General features: G+C 41.0%; 1 pseudogene; it reads right to left on the bottom strand.

The window, feature by feature from the left end:
* Positions 1-6,175: 6,175 nt before the first annotated feature.
* Positions 6,176-6,631, bottom strand: LOC105097880 (elongin-B-like; annotated as a pseudogene).
* Positions 6,632-6,902: the final 271 nt, after the last annotated feature.

The following is a 6,902-nucleotide window of genomic DNA, read 5'->3' as shown; positions in this document are numbered from 1 at the left end:
TTACCAGAGGCCAATCACCAGCAGAATTAAGAGCAGAACCCAGGCTCGAGATCTTTCATCTCATTTCTCTCAAACCTCCACAGATACAAAAAATATTCATGGAATGTTGAATGGCTCTCAAATTTTAATAACCCGACTTATTAGACTATTGTAAGAAAGCTGCAACGTTTTTGTCACTTAGTAATGAATTTTATTTTCACAAGAAATATGGAACTTTACTCTCTTAGACCATAAAATATATTTCCCTGTCTTCCTAGGGTAGGGCATTTCAATTTGCAAAAGGCTCTAAAGTAAATGTGTATTGACCAGATGTGGATAATGTGTTGTATTCCAAGTTATGTGTCTGTTTTTAAATGTCATTTTCAAAGCATTTTCATTATTATTACATACAGATATATTATTATAATATGTAAATAAACATATGTATAACATATAATTTATAATATATAAATACATTTTTATATATAACAGATAATACATTATATACTGTAAAATACATAAAATTCATACATAAAGCCAGAATGCAGCATGTTTTTGCTCCCTCACCAACTACATGAGCTTTAAAATGTCATTCCATTTCTCTAAGCTTCACTTTTATTATGGGAGAGAAATAATATGGATAATAACTGTGATACTATGTCCTACTTTTCTGAATGGCTTGTTTCAAATTAAAACTATACTAGTAATTCTCATTTTGTTTGAGATATAGTTGAATCAATCTAATACAAAATATTAAGTGCAAGTATTGGATCTTAGTTAAAATCATGGACTATGGATCCAAAGTGCCCAAATGAAATCCTGGATCTGCCACCTTGTGTGACCTGGGCAACCTGGCTAACCTCTCTCAGGTTTATTTTCCTCGTCTATAAAATAGGGATTATAATAGTAGCTACTTCTTACGGTCATTTGAGGTTTGAATGTATCAACATTTGAAAAATGCTCAGAACAATGCCTGACATCTCATAAATGCTTCACATTAGTGCCACAGCAATACAGTTAAGAAATCATTATTATACCTGCAAACCTGGATAAAGATACACAGCTAGATATACAGGTATGCTCATACACGTAGAGCTATATAAGTACTGAGTTTATGTGGTTAGAGATGTAGAAAAAGATTCTTAACTACACAACCAGTGAACTCCATAGCTTTGTTATTTTTATTGCTTCTTAATAGAGAGCACAGAAGTACATGGGAAATATGAGAGTGTGGCTCGAGTAATCTACTATAGTTAAGTTCATATTGCAAATCCCTAAGTATCACTAACTTTCCATATTGTTAGAATTTAGTCCTTACAAATGCAGCCACTGCTTGAGCAAAATGTAGCAGCTGCCCAACAGGTGTTAGGAAATATGAGAAAAGAGGGTAAAACCATACTTCCCAGAAGGGAATGGATTCTCTTTTAAAGCTTTATTGAGAAAAAAGAAGACAAAGTAGCATAAAGCAAGTAGTATTGTGCCTGAAAACAAAACTCATACATTAGAAATGGAGGTCAAACAAGATTTACCCCTTCCTGTGAGCTGCGAGCTTTTCCAAGTTACTATAGGCTAATAGGAAACGCCCTTCATTCTTAGCATTGCCTTGGATGGGAAGTTTACAATCTCCCTTGACTTTAATGTAAACCATCACAACAGGAAGCTCTGCATTTGCTGTAAGTCCCTCCTGCCGTGAGTTAATGCAATGTTTGTGCTGCTTATTTCAGGCACAAAGTGGAGGGCAGGGAGAGCTCCTCATGCTCAGAAATCATCTTTCCTTTCCTTGGAGAACCATTATTCGATGTCTTGTCCAGTTCAATTGGATATTTTTCTTTGGTTACTGCAGTTTAGGATTTCTGTAGAACTTCAGCCACTCATTTATCCTCTCAGAGCTTTGTTCATAGAGCATATTTGGTGACTTATCTCATCATTCATTTAATCTAATAACATTCTGGATTCTGTGTGCCCAGAACTAAGCTAGGTTCAATGGAGACTACAAAAGAAATGCCTGGCTCTCAAGGTATATAAAGCTTTGATGGAGATTTATACACATTTAAGAGATTCAAGAGCAAAGCAGAGAGTATCTAATAGGTAGCTTGACTTGTTGACAGAATTCAAGGGATGTGGCTTGTTCTGTGTTCTACTCTAGTGCTTGTCTAGCATAGTACCTGTATTATACAGACACTCAGCTCATTTTTAAATAAATGAATGGGTGAGGGATGGTGCTTTAATATATATTAATAGCTACAAAAAGCAATATTGAATTTTTTGTCACTTTTCCAATCTAAATAAGTAACATAAAATAAAGAAAGCAACTGTGGCAGAGATGGGCTAGATGCTCAACAAACCCAGCGTTCTCTTCTCCCTGGGTATATATCAGACAGCCTCTCTCAGCATCTTGTGCAATTAGATGAAGTCATGTGGCTGAGTTGGCCAATGACACCTGTGCATAAATTGCATATATTGACTTCCAGGAAAAACCCAAAAAATGTCCTTTGAAGTGTCTTGTAAATTATCTCTTCCTTCATCTGCCTGCTGGATGCTGACGATCTTATACAGAGATTCTAGAACGTGGCAGAGCTGCCAGACGGAAGAAGCCTGGGTCCCTAAATAAACCGTGTGGAACAAGAGAGAGCAGGAGGGGTGACATTAGGCTGTGATGTGTGAGAAAAACACTTTTATGTCTTAATTCACTGAAACTGTACTCTGTGCTGGCCCATACCATTGTATAAGCAAAAGATGCAGAGAGCACCATTATTTATAATAATGAAAAAGCAGAAGTAACTTAAATGTTCAACTAGGAAAGAGAGTTTAAGGAAAGAATATAAACCTACTCAAAATGCATCTATGGAAAGTGATGGTTGTGGATGCCATGTTGCAATTTAGGAAAATGCTAACATTTTAATATAAAAATCAGACTGCAATATATAAAATCTTATGTAATTATTTCTTATACATAAGTTTAAAATGCTGATAAAATTAAAACATGGGAAGTTGATATATCACAATGTCAAATATAGTTGTGTTAGAACATATGGATTTATGCTTGATTTTTCTATTTTTAAATTTTTATTTTTGGCATCATGGTACCTTTGCTTTATAATTTAAAAATAGAGTGCAAAGAAAAAGTTATTTTAAAAAATGAAGCTAATTCTCAAATGATAACTATACATGTCATAAGTGCTCTTCTTGGTCTAAAATGGAATAAGCAGCTTTAATGAGAGGGTAAGAAAAAGCTTACTGGGAAGCATGCAACTAGCATGGTGTCTGGATGGATGAGAAGACTGACTTAGAGAGAAATAGAGAGCATTCCAGTCAAATGGAGGTGTGCAATGAGGTGGGAATGCTGGGTTTGGGGGTATGAAGGGATTCTTACAGTGCTTAAAAATCTCAAGACATTGGACAGGTCTCTTTAGGGGGCATTCTGAGAGTACTCTTTTTGTCTCCATGTTCCAGTGTTCCATCCTTTCTGCAAAATCACAATTCTTTCCACCAGTACGTCAGGTGCTTGGGTCTGTTCTCCTGGGAGTGGAGGCCAGCTTGTGTGGGCTACATCAATCTGTTGACTGAGCTCCCTTTGTAGGGTCTGGGTGAAGTCAGAGGTCAAGCAAGAGTGCTATTATCTGGCTAACCTGGGATATTGGCCTCAGGCCACATAAACTGGTTGAACAGAATCTTTGGATCCAGGCTCAGTTTTCTCACTCATTTTCCTCATGTCCTGGCTGTCTAGACTCTGAATTGGAAGCAGGTGTGTGACAGACCCAGCGCTTATTCTTAAAAAGCTCATGGCTTAGAGAGAATGGGTAAAGATGGAAAGTTAAAGAAAATACCATTTACTTGAGACTTCGTTCTGTGGCATGGATAACACTAGAGACTTTGCAAGATTCTCACACCAGCTTTTTACAATAGGCACTGTCATCTCTGTCTTATAGATCAGACAACCGAGGCTCGGAGAGGCAAAGTGATTTTTTTCTAAGGTCACACAGAAAGAAGGAAGCAGCAAAGACTGGACTGATATCCAAGTCAGTCTAATTTCATTATCTGGGAAGTTCTGATAGAAGCCAAAATATGGCTCATGATATTAAAGAAAAGGGGTAGAAATGGATTATTGTGGGAGTTCAAAAGAGACAAAGGTGGGACTGGTAGAGGGATGTGAAACAAAAGGACAGGATTTTTTGTTGCGGTTTTAAATAGATGGGTATTTGGGGCAGAGTCTTAGTTTCAAAGCAAAGCCCTGGGTTTGTGGGTTACTTGGGGAGGGCTTAGGGGCAGCTGCCTGGCATTAGTTGGAAATATGCAAGCCAGGCTTGAGTGATTCCCAAGCCTCCTTTCTCTATTTGCAAAAGTCGGGTGTGCCTTTGAAACTCAGCCTTCTAAAACCCTGTCTCTGCAGTCAAGACGTGTTTAGCTACCTCTTCACAAGCAAGCATTTTAAAAGGTGCTTCTAATCCATTCAAGCCCCTCATAAATGACAGGAGCCTGCACATTACCATAGTTACCGAATCAGCAATCAAGAGTCTCTAACCATTTCCTCTTCTATTACTGAACACTGAATGGGAGGACACAGCACAGCAGGTGAGTTGAAAGCCTTTCTCTGCTCCACTCTCAACCCTGCCCCCAGCTCTCTGTTCTATTAGGAACCTAAAGCCACCTATTTACAGGGACAAAAATAAATCCACAAATTAGCTAGAACAATAGGACTGCTATCTCAAAACATAGAGCACAGCCTTATCAATCAACCAGTAGAATGGTTAGGAGAAATGAAGACCAGCACATGTGTGGCTATTAACTTACATGATCTTTCAGAAACACAGATCTAATGGTGCTCCCTCAGCCCCACTGCACCTAGATATTCATTGATTCCAATCTACTACCAGATTAAGTCTGAAGTCCCTAACTTTGCATAAAACACTCAGTAACTGGTCCACAGCCCACTCTTCCAACCTAATCACTCCTTCAAATATAAGACTTATCTCGAGTGTCCCCTCCTCCAGGAACACTTCCTAACTCTATCAGACCATTTCCTTGTACTCTCCCATAATATATTTCATTTTGCTGTAATTATCTTTTTGTTTATTTGTCTCCTCCTCCTATAAACAACTAAGGACACAAGGCTGTGTCTTATGAATCTTTGTTATCTTTTACAGTGACTGGCATCCTACACAGTACAGAGTAGGAAGGCAAGAAAGTTTCAGTGACTGCATCTCTCACCACTACCCAACCCAGCATTTCTAGCTACTTTGGACCATTCCTAGAAGGTACTATACACACTAAGACATCAGTACCTTTCCAGATTCTCTTTACATCACCTGAAACATCTTCAAATCTCCACTCCCTCTGCCCCCATTATGATTCTGTGTGAAGAAATTGCAGCCATCTTGCCTTTCAGCCAAAGTGAAACCTTCATCTGAAACCTTCCATTAATCTCCAAGGCAGACCTGATCATCCTTGATCTCGCGTCCCAAATTCTTTTTTGGGCTCTGGTTGGCCAAATGTGCCTGTAACACCACAGACTGCAAGTTCCTCCAGACCAGGAACCCAGCCTTGCTCATCTTTGTGCTCTGCCTCTGACAGATGTTCAATACTCAAGGCAGAACTCAATAATAAAATGACCAGCAGTCCCTCAAAATAACCTGCCACTCACTGCCTTCTGGCTCCCTACAGAATTACTGCTTGAATCCTTTCCCCACCTCCAGGGGCAATGAAACCCTGTTTTGACAGCTTACTTTACTTCTCACACCTGAGCTGCAAACTGCAAGCAGCAGCTTGGGGAGGATGGGAAATGTGGTGAGTGATGATTTTTCTACCAGTATAGAGGCAGAATGGGTTTTAAAGTGGTTGCCATTTGGACCAACAACCTCCGATCAATCACTACCTTTGTCCTTGCCAAGCTGTGGGCAGAGTTTTCGTTTCCCACCTGCCTGACAGAAGGACCCCATTCTCTCCTTAGACCTGCCTGCGAGCTAACATGATTGAAAGGGGTTGAGGAGTAAAGGAATAAGGGAAGCCACGAAAAATTAACAAAATGGCAGGGCAAAATACAATGCTCCAAAACCTTTAGTTTGATGGAGTAAAGCAAGGCAGGAGTTTTAGGTTCAATCAGGCCGCTGCCTCCTCGTCCTCTTCCTCCTCCTCCTTCTTCTTTTGACACCCAAACCTCTTTTTCTGGGGGGAAGTGAGGGACCCTGGGGTGGCCCTCTCACTGCACAGCTTGTTCATGGTCGCTGCTTCCTAAGTCCTGTGGCTTCATCACGGCCTGCAGCTTGGCCAGGCTGGAGAAAGGCTCCCTGCGCAGGGCCTCAAAGGTATCATCTGCTCAGAGGGCTAGCCCAACAGCAGCTGAGGCCTGCGGCCCTCTGGCTGGCTGGTGAAGCCACACTCACCTAATGTCTTGCCGTCGTCCAAAAGCTGGTCGTCCTTCACCGGGCAGCCGCTTGAGGATGCGCTCCACGATGTGCTTCAGTTTGCACATAGTGCTCCACTCCTCGGCGTCAGTGAAGACTGGGGTCTTGCGGCACCGCCTCAGGAGAAACACGTCCGTCGGCTGCCTCTCCCCCTCGACGCGCAGGCGCGGCCACGCTCCGCCCCGTTCCCAGCAACCCGTGCGCAGACCCCCAGCATGCCCCGCGGCTGGCGGCCCCTCCCTCGAGTCCATATATTCTTTAATGACTGCTGAGTGACCGTGTGATTTTGGGAAAATTACGAAATCCTCCTAAACCTCCGCTTCTTGATTTACAAAGTGTTGGATTGGGAATTAAATAGTGCATGTTTCAAATAAAAGCACTGAACAATGTTTAAGAAGATACTCATGAAGCATGTATTTTTGTAATCGTCAAGTTGCCGGGAGGAATTACCCTGTTGTAACATGTTCTATTCGTGACTTAAGCCAGGTTCCCCAGAAGCAGACTCTGAGACAAGATTTGTGT

Source organism: Camelus dromedarius, chromosome 16, assembly GCF_036321535.1.
Source record: "Camelus dromedarius isolate mCamDro1 chromosome 16, mCamDro1.pat, whole genome shotgun sequence".
Taxonomy (NCBI): Eukaryota; Metazoa; Chordata; class Mammalia; order Artiodactyla; family Camelidae; genus Camelus; species Camelus dromedarius.
Note: the sequence above shows the minus strand (reverse complement) of the source record. Positions and strands in the feature narration are given on the sequence as shown.